The following is a 13,933-nucleotide window of genomic DNA, read 5'->3' as shown; positions in this document are numbered from 1 at the left end:
AATAACAACTAACATTTATTAAGCACTTACTCTGTGCCAGGTACTGTGGCAAGCAGTTTACAGATATTATCTAATTTGATTCTCACAATAAACCTGGGAGGTAGGTTCTGTGTCACCCCAGGCAAATCATTTAACCTTTACCTGCATCAGTTTCCTTACCTGTAAAACAGCATAATAATAGCACTTACCTCCCAGGGTTTTTGTGAGGATAAAATGATATTATGCTTATAAAGTGCTTTGTAAACCTTAAAATGCTATATAAATGTTGGGTACTATTGTTCCATTGCTACGGGGACTGCCTCCACTAGTTCCTTTGCTCCCTTAAATCCTCTGTAAGAGTTTTACCCCACATGTTATGGGCTTTTTTTTTTTTTAGCATTCATTCATGATATAGCTTTGATTCTAAAGGAGCACCCAGGATGTCTATCAGCAATCCCTTCCTCTCAATGCATTACCAGTCCATCTCTTTTTCTGATCATATATTTCTGATAATATCCATTATATGTCTTTTCCCATGCTTTTCTTCTTGGGCAATGTATTAGAACCGGTTTATGCCCAATATCCCTACTACCCTTTGATGGACCTTCAACTTTAATTCTTCAAAGACTATGTTATTCTGTATCTCATAGACGCATAATATGCCAGGAAGGGTATTACTATTATTTTTTAAGACATCTCCCTTTTTTTGAGGCTGAACCTTGAGATCATTAAAAGAGCTGAGCATTCCCCAGAAGCAATTCAGCACCCTTACCTTCTCCTGTATAACTATGGGCCCAACTCATTGTCCATTTGCCATAACTTCCCAAAATATATGTATGTATGCACACATGTATATGTGTGTACATCTATAGATGCATATGTACATGTCTATATGCATATTTTGTGTAAATTTATTTGTATATATGTATGTGTGTATATATGCATATGTGTGTGTTTGATTAGTGTGTGTGCACACATGCTTTAACTGATGGACTACCTAAGGGGACATGAATAATCTCTTAGTCATCCTCCCTTCCCCCATTTAAAAGATGAGGAAACCAAGAACTAAAGAAAGGAACTGACATGTCTAAAGTCACAAAGCTAGTTGGTTGCTGTGCTAGGGTTATAATCTTCACCTTTACTGCCCAGCCCAGTATTCATTGAACTAGACCCATGCTGTCACTGTGATACTTCTTTAATTCAGGATGAGTGGGAGAAAAGCATTTCATTTGTGAAAAGGTGTTATTGAAAAATATCTAAAGGAATTAGAATTCTGTGACTTTCAAGTTTAGATTATTTACAGTGCAACTTAGTGGAGACTCTTTTGGGATCTGTCTCAATGGACAGATACAATTGCTTTCTGATTAGCCCAGAAAGTTTATAGTAATGAAATTCCAAAATTTCCTTCAAAGCTCAGTTCAAATGTTAGTTCCTGTATCAGGCCTTTCCTGATCCATCTAGGTGATGGTGCCTTCCCACTCAAATTACTTGGTATTTATTTAGAACATACTTCACAAATACTTATAAGAATGTATGCTCTCTCTCCCAGTAGCGTGCAAGTTACTTGAGGGGAGGATCCATTTCATTTTTGTCTTCGTATCTTTTTCTTTCATTGTTTGTCTTTGTCTTTGCATTTGGAACATAGTGGGTGTTTAATTAATGCTTGATTTGTATTAATTGATTGGGTTTGATTTTGAATGATTTATTGAAATAATTCTTTTCGGGCAGCCAGGTAGCACAGCGAGTAAGAGCACTGGCTCCAGTGTTGAAAAGACCTGGAGATCAAATCCTGGGCTCAGACACTTAGCACCCACCCAGAAACACCTGGCTGTGTAACCTTGAGCAAGTTACTTAACCCCAATTGCTTAGGGGCAGCCAGGTGGCTCAGCGAGTAAGAGCACCGGCTCCAGTGTCGGGATGACCTGGATCATATCCAGGCTCAGATACTCAGCACCACACCCAGAAATAACTGGCCATGTAACCTTGAGCAAGTTACTTAACCCCGATTGCTTTAAAAAAAAAAAAAAAGAAATGATTCTTTTTCCTTAAGTAGGAATATCTATCCCATGTGATCACCTTAATATAATTAATTTGCTTTCTTTTTCTTTTTTTATTTATTTGATTTATATTTTTATTTGATTTTTTGATTTTATTTAAAAAAATTTTTTTAAATTTATTTGTTTTTAGTTTTCAACTTTCATTTCCACAAGATTTTGAGTTGCAATTTTTTCCTCCCTGTTTTCCCCTACACCCACCCCAAAATAGCAAGCCTACTGAATACCCCTTTCCCTAATCTGTTCTCTCATATCCTCCCCCATAAGCCCCCTAACTTTCTAGTAGGGCAAGATGGGTTTCTATACCCCAGTACCTATATATCTTATTTCCCAGTTGCATGTAAAAAACAAATTTTTAAACATTTGTTTTTAAAACTTTGAATTCCAGATTTTTTCCCTCCTTCCCTCCTCAACCACTCCCACTGGGAAAAACAATCCAATATAGGTAGTACATGTGTAGTTACCCAAATCATTTCCATAATAGTTATATTGTGAAAGACTAGCTATATTTCCCTCTCTCCTATCCTGCCTCCCGCTTTTTCTATTTTCTCCTTTGACCCTATCCCTTTTCATAAATATTTGCTTCTAACTACTCTCTCCGCCAATCTGCCCTCCCTTCTATCTTCCCCCTAGTATCCCCTGCCCCCCCTATTTTCCTGTAGGGTAAGATACCCAATTGAGTGTGTATATTATTCCCTCCTTAAGCCGAATCCAATGAGAATCAGGTTGTCCCATTCCCTTTCACCATCCTGCTCTTCCCCTCCCTCCAGTGTAACAGTTTTCTCTTGCCTCTTTTATATAAGATAATTTGCCCTACTCTATCTCTCCCTTTCTCCTCCCAATAAATTCCTCTCTCACCTCTTAATTTTATTTTTTAGATATCATCCCTTCATATTCAACTGATCTTGTGTCCTCTGTCTATGTATACATGAACATGCATGTGCCCACACTCACATACATATTTATATACACATACATCCTCCTATACATACATATACATGTATGTAGCCATATCTCTATATACATATATATTCCCTTCAACTATCCTCATACTGAGAAAAGTCTTATGAGTTACAATTATCATTTTTCCATGTAGGAATGTAAATAGTACAACTTTAATAAGTTCCTTATGATTTCTTTTTCCTGTTTACCTTCTCATGCTTCTCTTGCTTCTTGTATTTGAAAGTCAAATTTTCTGTTAAGCTCTGATTTTTTCATCAAGAATGCTTGAAAATCCTCTATTTCATTGAATGACCATATTTTCCCCTGTAGCATTATACTCAGTTTTGCTGGGTAGGTGATACTTGGTTTTAGTCCTAACTCCTTTAACCTCTGGAATATCATATTCCAAGCCCTTCAGTCCCTTAACGTAGAAGCTGCTAGGTCTTGTGTTATTCTGATTGTGTTTACACAATACTCAAATTGTTTCATTCTGGCTGCTTGCAGTATTTTCTCCTTGACCTGGAAACTCTGGAATTTGGCTATAATCTTCCTAGGAGTTTTCTTTTTGGGATCTTTTTCAAGAGGTGTTTGGTGGATTCTTTCCATTTCTATTTTGCCCTCTGGTTCTAGAATATAAGGGCAATTTTCCTTGATAACTTCTTGAAAGATGGTGTCTAGGCTCTTTTTTTTATCATGGCTTTCAGGTAGACCAATAATTTTTAAATTATCTCTCATGGATCTATGTACCAGGTCAGTAGTTTTTCCAATGAGATATTTCACATTACCTTCTATATTTTTGGATCTTGTTTTATAGTATCTTGATCTCTCATAAAAGTCATTAACTTCTGATTGCTCCAATCTAATTTTGAAGGAGTTATTCTCTTCAGTGAGTTTTTGAAATTCTTTTTCCATCTGGCAAATTCTACTTTTTAAGTCATTCTTCTCCTCATTGGCTTTTTGGGCCTCTTTTGCCATTTGAGTTGGCCTATTTTTAAGGTATTATTTTCTTCAGTGTATTTTTGGGTCTCCTTTAGCAGGCTGTTGATTTTCTTTTCATGATTTTCTTGCATCATTCTCATTTCTCTTCCCAATTTTTCCTCCACTTCTCTGACTTGATTTTCAAAATCCATCTTGAACTCCTCCATGGCCTGTAACAATTCATATTTTTCTTGGATGCTTTTGATGCAGGAGTTCTGACTTCACTGTCTTCCTCCTGCTCCATGCCTTGATCCCTTCTGTCCCCAGAAAAGGATTCTGTGGTCTGTTTGTGCTTCCATTGCTTGCTCATATTGCCAGCCAGTTACTTGACTTTTGAGCACTTTGCCACCATAGAACTCTGCTTTTAGAATGGAGAGAGCTATGTCCCTAATCCCTGGGGTTTTCACAGCTTCCAGAGCTACTGTGTTTCCCCGATAATAAGACACTGTCTTATTAATTTTTTTGGACAGAAAAACACCAGAGGGCTTATTTTCAGGGGAGGGCTTATTTTAATGAACATTGACAGCAATTTTAATAAACAGGTAAATGTGAACAAAAAAATGCACCTTTATTCAATAATGAATTCAATAAAGAACAGGATGACATTCTCACTGCTGCAGCTCTGATTGGATGCAGCTTGGAGTGCGGCGTGCGTTTCACGGGGGGAGGGGGATGGTGCGTACAGAGGGTACCGTAATGTAGCGTGTAGCGCAGGGGATCACCTTCACTACAGTAGCAATCTCAATAGGGCTTATTTTCGGGGGAGGGCTTATTTTAGAGGAATCTTACACAGTAAGGGGAGGGCTTATTTTCGGGATAGGTCTTATTATCGGGGAAACACGGTATTAGGAGGGTACCGTCTCTATAGCCCCCACAAGCCCTGGCTCATTGATCACACACTCCAGGACCACCCAAGACAGAGACCCAGATCCAAGCAGGTTAAAGCAAGAGTGATTACCCTCTGAATGGTTGCTTTGTCCCCCTATAACTTGCAGGCCAGGAAGTCTGGAAGCAGCCATGGGGCTGTGCAGCCCCCACACCTCCTGCTTCTCCGCCCAGGGAAAGGGGCAGGACAGAGCTCTTCAGTCCTTCCTCCCATCCCCCCCCCCCAAGTTCCGCACTGACGTTTTACTTTTATCTTTGGAGTTTTATGGGTCCAGAAGTCTGGAAACTGACAGAGCTACTGATGATTCACTCTCCTGAAGTATGCTCAGTCCACAGCTGGTCGGGGGCTGCCCTGGGGCTAAAACCACAGAGCTCATGTGGGCCTATGCTCAGCTCTCAGTGCACTGCGACAGACCCTTCCTGTCCACCTGCCAGGCTTCCTTCAGTGGGAAGTTGTTTCTCTCTGTCATTTTGTGGGTTCTGCAGCTCTAAAGTTTGTTTATAGTCATTTTTTACATGTACTAGAAGTGATTGGAGTGGGAGCCCATGCCAAGTTTGTGCTTCTACTCTGCCATCTTGGCTCCACTCCCAATGGGTAGACTCTTAAGGGGCCTAGATATCTGTGATGCTTGTATTGACAAGTGGACGAGAATAATCTGACACAGAATGAGTCTGAGCTACATAATTCTCAGCTTAATTAATTTGCTTTAGCAAATTCCTTTGTGTGGTTATATAAAATTACATTTCAGTTCAACCCTTTGCCAAATTACTGCTATAGGTAGCACTCAAAGTCATGAGGATTCACTCTTTTGACAGAGTCAGGATCCAGGAATGAGATTTTGCCCAAAGCCTCATTCAGTGATAGAAACTATCTCTGTGGCAAAAAAACAACTTGTTGAAAGTCCTATGGGAGAGAAAAGTTCAAAGCTGGTCTTCTTCACACCAATATAAAGTTGAGTGCTCAATTCAGACTTGACCAAATTACAGATTTAAAGCTTTTTTTTTAATCCATCCAGATAAGTTAATTAGAAATTCATTAAAACAGGAGCACTAATATGATTATGTGTTTCTTTTTCCATTTTCTTTTAACTATGCATACATTCATATTCTTAGCACTTCTGCTGATTGTCAGAAGTACAGATGACAGAATTTCAGAATTGGAAGAGACATGAAGCCATCTGTTCCAATCCTCATCTGAAAAAAAGAAATTTATCTATGTCATACCAGACAAGTAGTCATCCATACTTTGCTCAAAGACCTCCAATGATAGGAAACCTATCATTTACTGAGGTGTGCCATTCTACTTTTGAAATGATTAATTCTAATTTTTAGGGATGTTTGAAAAATCAAGTCTAAATCACCCCCATCCCCACCCAATTACTATACATTATTCCTCGTTTTTTACTCTTTGGGGTCAAACAGAACAAATTTATTCCATCTTCCAGGAGAACTTTCATATACCTAAAGACTGTTATCATGTCTCTTTTCCCTCCCCCAGTCTTTTGTTCTCTAGTTTAAATGTCCCCAATTCCTTTGGTTGATTTTCATATAGCATGAACTTGACAGGTATAAGCCACCTATGGCTGAATGCTAGGAAAGGAGCCTAAGTCCCTGCCAAAAGGTCTCTGTCCAACCCAAAGGGTCTTCAAATGTTTACATTGAGCAGATTAACTCATAATCATCATATGTCCAATTCAATTTATGCCATATGGATACAGTCCAATGGTAAAAACCATTGTGAACCACACATATTGTATAGTCAAATAGCTTTTCAGCAGATGTTAATGTTTCTTCATCTGAATTGTCCACATATATTAGCCTGCCAATTACCCCAACAGTTAAATACAGCTGTCACTGTTTCTTGGCTCAGAATCAGTAAAGAGAAAGAACTTCCTGTATTTAAAAGAATAATTGTACAGAATCTCCAATGGAAAACAAAAGCAAGGCTAGAGGAATCTCCATTGGGAAAGAAAAGTAGGGTGAGGTAGATGCCAAGTTATGTGTTGAAGAACTTGTTGACCTTGTAGAATCTGCTAAAGTACTGCAAGGAGACTTAGATGTGGGTGTTACTTAGAATTTGCAGAGTGATAGTGTGTTAGTCAGGTTTGAGAGTCTGTGGAACAGAGAAAGACAAAGCCTCACTCTCAGTTGATCTAACTATAAGTTTTATTGAATAATATATAAACCATATGAATACATGTATATAAGAAAGGTACAATAAGATGAGCATGCTATGCTTCATTCCTATCTGCGATGGTCCCTCCTTGGTCTCACTCTAGGAAATGAAGCTGTATTCCAAATGCCAACCAGAGTACCTGGTACAAAGTAAGTCACTTAATAAATGTGTGTTGATTGATTGCGTATATAACTTCTCAGGAAAATGGCTTTGTCCAGGCATAGCCTGACCCCTGGATTGGCCACTAATTATAGTGACTGTGTGGTTTGATTGTCTACTAAAATATCTAGGAATCTGGAGTCTATTCAAATATACCAATGTGGGGTAAATGACTTTTAGGTATCTTTGAATATGTCAACCATGAGTTGATCAGGTAAATCTAGATATAGATTATGGAATCATCCTTATTCTGGAATAAGAGGCCTGGTCCAACTTTCTTCTATCAGAGAGACATTTAAGTAGACTGTCATTCAGTAAAATAAGGCATGACTAAGAGAGTCAATTCATTTGATCATAGTTCTAAAAATGGTAGATAAATTATAAATAACTACTATTGGGAGGCCACATGATATTCTTGATAAAAAGCCAGTCTCTGAATCTAGAAGACCTGATTTCAACTTCTGTAACTTACCTATACTGGTTTTGTGACCTAGGGAAGTCACTTAATTTCTGTGTGCCATAAGGAAATCACTATGTAATGATAGAGTAAATAATGAACTGAATTGATAGAGGGAGTTTTAGTATCAGGAATTCCCTATCAATGAAATTACAGGCTAATCCAACAAAGTAAATTACTCTTATCACTGAGAAAACATTACTAATTACTATTACTACTACTGAAAAATCACTACTACTACTACTACTACTACTACTGCTACTACTGCTACTACTACTACTACTACATCAATCAATCAAAAAGTATTTATTAATCCTCTACCACAGGAGTTCTTAGCCCTTATTGTACTATTGGCAGTTTGGTGAAACTTATATACCTCTCCTCAAAATATATTTGCTTACTTTTAAAATACATTTTTGTTGATATTTTCTGCTTCTCACATCACTATAGTATCACCATGTATCTTTCTCTTCTCCCTCCCTCCCCCAAGAGAACTATACTATGAGAATAGTATTTTGGGGAAAGGAAAAAAAAAACCTCTTAGCACAACTCATTCATACACTGAAAAAATCCCAAAACATGAGCAATGTATAATACTTGTGTGTCTCCCAACTTCATAAAGAAATAAATTGGATATATCTTCTGATATCTCTTCACTTGAGTCACACATGATTTATGTAATTTCATTATATTTACTTTTGATTGTTTAATGAGTAATTATTTTTTCTATTTTCATTGTTGTAGTTACTGTGTATATTATTTTCTTGGCTCTATCTACATCACTCCAAATCAGTTCATATAGGTCTTTCTATGCTTCTTTGTATTCATCAAACACATAACTTCTTGGAGTATAGTAATATTTCATTACATTCACGTGCCCACAATTTGTTTAGGTATTCCTCAGTTGATAAGCATCTACTTTGTTTCTAATTTAGCTATCACAAAAAATGCTTTAATATTTTGGAGTATATGGGGATGTTTTTCTTATCAGTGGCTTCATTGGGGTATAAGCTCAGTGAAAGTCTCTGGTTCAAAGACTATGGACATTTTAGTCAATTTATTTTCATAATTCCAAATTACTTTCCAAAATGGTTGTACCATCCCACAGTTTTAACAAGAGTGCATTAGTGCATCCATTTTTCCACAACCTCTCCAACTTTGATTGTTGCCATTTTTTTGGTTATTTTTGGCCAATTTTCAGAGTAAGTAAAACCCTAGGGTTGTTTTTATTCACTTTCTCTTATTATTCAAAATAACATTTTCAAAGATATAAGACAAAGCTTAGCATAGAGTAACAAAGGGAAATAAAACAGTGAAAATAAAGGTGCATTTTCCCCTATTTAAGTTCATGAAACTCCTGAAATCTATCCATATATCCCAGGTTAAGAACCTCTGATCTATTGCTATATATAAACTGAAACATTTCCTGCCTTCTAGGAAATTCTAACAGGGGAGACAACACACATACACATATGTGTGTATATATATATATATATATATATATATATATATATATGTATGTGTGTATGTAAATGTGGGGTTCAAAATTGTCAAACCTACAATAAAAGAGACTGAGGCAGAGCTCTGAGCCAATGACATTTTATTAAAGGGTTCATAACTGTAATGCCATGCAAAGGCAACTTCCCAAGGTTCAAAATACCAGCATAGCTGCTCTCCATTTTATTCAGTGACAAATTAAGAACAGAGAAAAATAATTCAAAATACAGCATTCACCAAGTGTAATTCAATCATTTCCAAGTACTACTCCACCCCTGGACATTACAAGTCATTTGTACATCACATTTGTACACACAAAGTCCCTCTTCTAAGTACTACTCCACCCCTAGGCAGTACATTCATTTAGTCAATCACAAATCTCCTCTTCTCAAATGGAGATTAGTTTCCAATCATAAGTAAAGTACATTCATTTGGTCAGTCCCAGAGCACAAAAAAGTCAAAAGTTTCCCACTCTTGGATCACAACTGAATAGGCCATCTACCCCAGAGTTACAACAAACTTAAGCACAGCATTTAATACCCAAAGAGAAGTCTTTTCTTCATCTTGACCCCAGGCAAGTACTCAGCAATCTTTGTTCCTGGGGAGACAAAGCTTAGCAAGGCCACAAGATACATTGCCAGTGCCCTCATTAATTCATTCTCTGTCTGCAGGACAGTCCTAGGACCCCTGAAAACATTAGCAAAACGCTCTTCCAGGATTTCTGTAAACATACAACAAGAAAAACCTTCTTTAGGGCTTTTGAACCAACAGCAAGGTTCCAGAACTTCTGCAACAACAGCATTGGCCTTCACCAGTGGGCATAATTCATTCTCTGCAGAACAGTCTCTGGACCCCTGAACCAGCAGCAGGGTTCCAGGATCTCTGCAACAGGACTGTCCTTCACCAGTGGACGAATCTGGCAAACCAACATCAAAACATACAGACAAAGTACAAGCATAACAGCCATGTCTCCTCAGTCCTTGGCAGCTCTGGGTGGCAGCTCTCAAAAGTCATAGGCAGTTCAAACTGGCCCTCAGCAATCCACTCCATCTCTCTGCCTCCACGATGCTGCTTCCAAAATATTCTTCTGCCTCTATCTCTGCTTATGCCTCTCATCACCAGCTCCTCCCAGTTCAGCCCTTTCTTTTCACATCAACAAGTCCATTCCACAAGTGGGATTCACAAGTTCTGGGTTTTAACACAATCAATCCGAAAACCAAGCCAATAGAGGGGATCTTTAAATTCCATTACTATTACAATAACCCACTCTGATGAATTGACTGAAATGATTGGCCAGTAGAAGGGCAGGCCACAGGCCATCAATCAGGATCACTCATTGACCAGTGCTCACAGTCATCTCCCCATGTTGTGCAATAGAAAGATGATGAAGGATGGAGGGTCAACAAAAATAGCTGGGGGACTTTCTATGTAATTCTGTCACCTTTGCTCCACTGGGCTTGGTCACTGTCACAAAGAAAATAAGGGTGGAGGTCCTCTACTTAGCTTCCTATGATTAAGCAAGTGAACTGCAATCTGCAGTTCGTAGCTCTGGGGCCTAATATGCAGAACTTATAATCACTATACTCATGGAATCATATCAAACTGATTAGTACTGATTGGAATAAAATATGGTTCAAATTAATAATCTGTCACATAAGCATATACAACATACCTTCAAAATTCTAAAATGAAGTTTATAGAGGGAGGAAATTACCATCTGGGGGGAGTGTATGGAATCAAGCAAGGTTTTATATAGAGGGTGGCATATGAGATGAGTTTTGAAGGAAACCATGGCTTCTAAAAGGTTAATCTGAGGAGACAGTGTATGGGGTATATGGGGGAAAATCAGTGCAAAGACATGGAGACAAGAAGTAAAGTATTATGAGAACAGCAAGTAGTACAATATGTCTAGACCAGCAAACTAATGTGTAAGAAGACTGGTGAGGGGTGTGGCTAGGTGGCGCATTGAGTAAGAGCTCCAGCCCCGGAGTTGGGAGGACCCAGGATCGGACTTAACACCCACACAAAAAAACTGGCCTTGTAACCTTGGGCAAGTTACTTAACCCCAATTGCTTTAAAAATAATTTAAAAAAAAGAAGACTGGTGGGAAGGGCAAGTTTGTGAAGAATTTTAAATGTCAAATAAAGGAATTTTTATCTGATCCAAAAATAATTATGAGTCACTGAAGTTTTATTGATGAGGAATTGGGGTGACATGGTCACATCTGTGCTTTAGGAAAATCAGCTTGGTGGTTATGCAGAGAATAGATTCTATTAGGAAAATACTAGAGGCAGAGAGATTACTTGTAAGGATGTCGTGAAATAGTCTAGGAGAGAATATACAAGGGTCTGAAGTAGTGTGATGACTGTGTAAATGGAGAGAGAGAGAGAGAGAGAGAGAGAGAGAGAGAGAGAGAGAGAGTGAAAATGTGAGAAATACTGTAGAGATACAATCCCCAAGGCTGGACAACTTATTGAATTTATGGAGTGAGTGAAAGTAAGGAGATGAGAATTGAACCTGATTAATTAGAGTATGGTAGTGTCTCAATAATAAAAGAGAAGTTTGGAAGAGTGGCAGTTTTGAGGAAAAGATAATAAATTTTGTTTCAGATGTAATGAGTTTGAGATAATATTTACTAGAGAGATAATATTTATTGGAGCGAGACTAGAGATAGTTCTCCAAATGTAATCTAGGTAGACTTGGTAATTGAAACCATGCAAGATGATGAAGTCACCAAATGAAAGACTATAGAGAGAAAAGAGAAGAGGATACAGGGCAGAGCTTTGGGTATATTCACAGCTGGTGAGAACAAGACAAATGAAGAACCAACATGGGAGTCTAAAGATTGATAGTAAGTCATAGGGAGAAATGGATTGGTAGAAAATTATGAGTGGTTAAAGGAATTTTAAAGTTTTTGAATATGGAATGATGGAAAGATAAAGAATATGATCATTTCTCTTTGTAGCTGAGGTGGGGTGGAGGTCATTGGAGTTATGTAGACTAAGGGACTAGAAAGTTCAAATATCTGAGAGAATATCAATATATATTCTGAAAATGAGGAATCTCTTGAGTCTTTGAGAAATTAAATTTGGGAGTGGCCTGAAGGGTATTTGTTGGAAAGGTACTTGGTCAATGTGAGTTGTCTTATATTGTATTCCCAATGAAGAATTAGGTAAAGGGGCGGTGTAATGGGAATGTAAATTTTAAAGATCTTCCCTGCCCCTAGGCTAAAGTACACCTGGAGCCTGGAGTGGGAGGCTTGTTTTTCAGTAAATACTTCTTGATTGGCCAGTGAGTCAATAAGGTTGTTACATTCTCTGAGCCAGGAGAAGGCTATATAAGCCCTGAAGTGTAGCTTTGTTTTGGGGCTCACTTTGAGAAGTGTTCTGTGATTTGATCTGGGAAGCCGTTGTTGAGAGCCCCCCTCGGCTTTGAAAAACCCAGAAGTTGAAACCCAAATGTTGATTTGGTATGGATGTAATGGTTGGACAGTTTGGAAATGTCTACTCGATCTCTTTTTGTCTTGATAATTCTGTCTGTATACTTTGAAGTTCGGGGTGCTGACCTTTTTCCCCTGAACTAGGCAAATGATACATATTTGACTGATTAAAGTAAGCTTGTTAACCCATTTTGAGTTGCTTTCCTTTAACAAAGCAGATCCAAGAACCTGTGGTGGCAGCAACCCTGAGGACGTGGGGTGCTTGATGCTACAGGCGGCCAGGTGGCTCAGCAAGTAAGAGCACTGGCTCCAGTGTCGGGATGACCTAGGGATCAAATCCGGGCACAGATACTTAGCACCATACCCAGAAATAACTGGCCGTGTAACCTTGAGCAAGTTACTTAACCCCAATTGCTTAAAAAAAAAGAATTAGGTAAAAGAAGAAGGGCAAATGACATTATCAGAAACCTAGATATCTAGGTTAGATATCTAGATAGTATACCTAGAAAAGGTAGTGATCAGTTATCTAGCAAGACTGAAAGACAATGAATGGACATTCCACAAGATTCATGTCAAGAGATCTAAAGAAAGGTCTCTAGCATGTTTGTCTGGATTCCCCTGTGGCTAATTTAGGTAACATGGATCAGACTTTCTTTTCTTTTCTTTTTTTTTGCGGGGGGGAGGGCTAAGTGACTTGCCCAATGTCTAAGGTCGGATTTGAACTCAGTTCCTCCTGACTCTAGGGCCAGTGCTCTATTCACTGCACCACCTAGCCACCCCTGGATTTTTTTCTTCTTATAAGATGAGAAGGCATTTATGACTTTTAGTTTGCACTTGTCTAGTGAGTATCCCCATCAATGAGCTCACATATACATTGAAGTTTTAAATAAGTTCAAGTGAAATTTACACACTCAAACATGAATCTTTACATAACCAAGAATTAAAGCTTTCATTTCACTCATAACTACTTCTCTTAACATTTGCCATGGTTACAATTAAGGGTGGTCAGTTCCTTAATGCTGCCTGAGAAGTCTAGTGAATTTTATAATTGCAATAAAGAAGAAAATTTGGTAGGTATAATATGAATGGAGCTACTCATTAAAAATATACAATGGCTCCCTTTCTACATATCCAAGAAATTAAGAATTGTCATCATTTGAGTCCAACCTTTATCTAAAAAGCAATCCTTTAACAATATTTCTGACAAGTGGGCATTTAGCCTTTGCTTGAAGATCTCCAGGGCTGAGAAATACATTAACTCCTTAGGTACTATATTCCATTTTTGACAGCTTTAATTGTTAGGAAGTGTTTTCCTCAATTAACACAATTTCTACCTCTCTGTGACTTCTACCTTCTACCTTTGCTCA

This window comes from Petaurus breviceps, unplaced genomic scaffold (genome assembly GCF_028583685.1).
Source record: "Petaurus breviceps papuanus isolate PSGF00001 unplaced genomic scaffold, PetGlider_PUasm1.0 90702, whole genome shotgun sequence".
Taxonomy (NCBI): domain Eukaryota; kingdom Metazoa; phylum Chordata; class Mammalia; order Diprotodontia; family Petauridae; genus Petaurus; species Petaurus breviceps.
Note: the sequence above shows the minus strand (reverse complement) of the source record.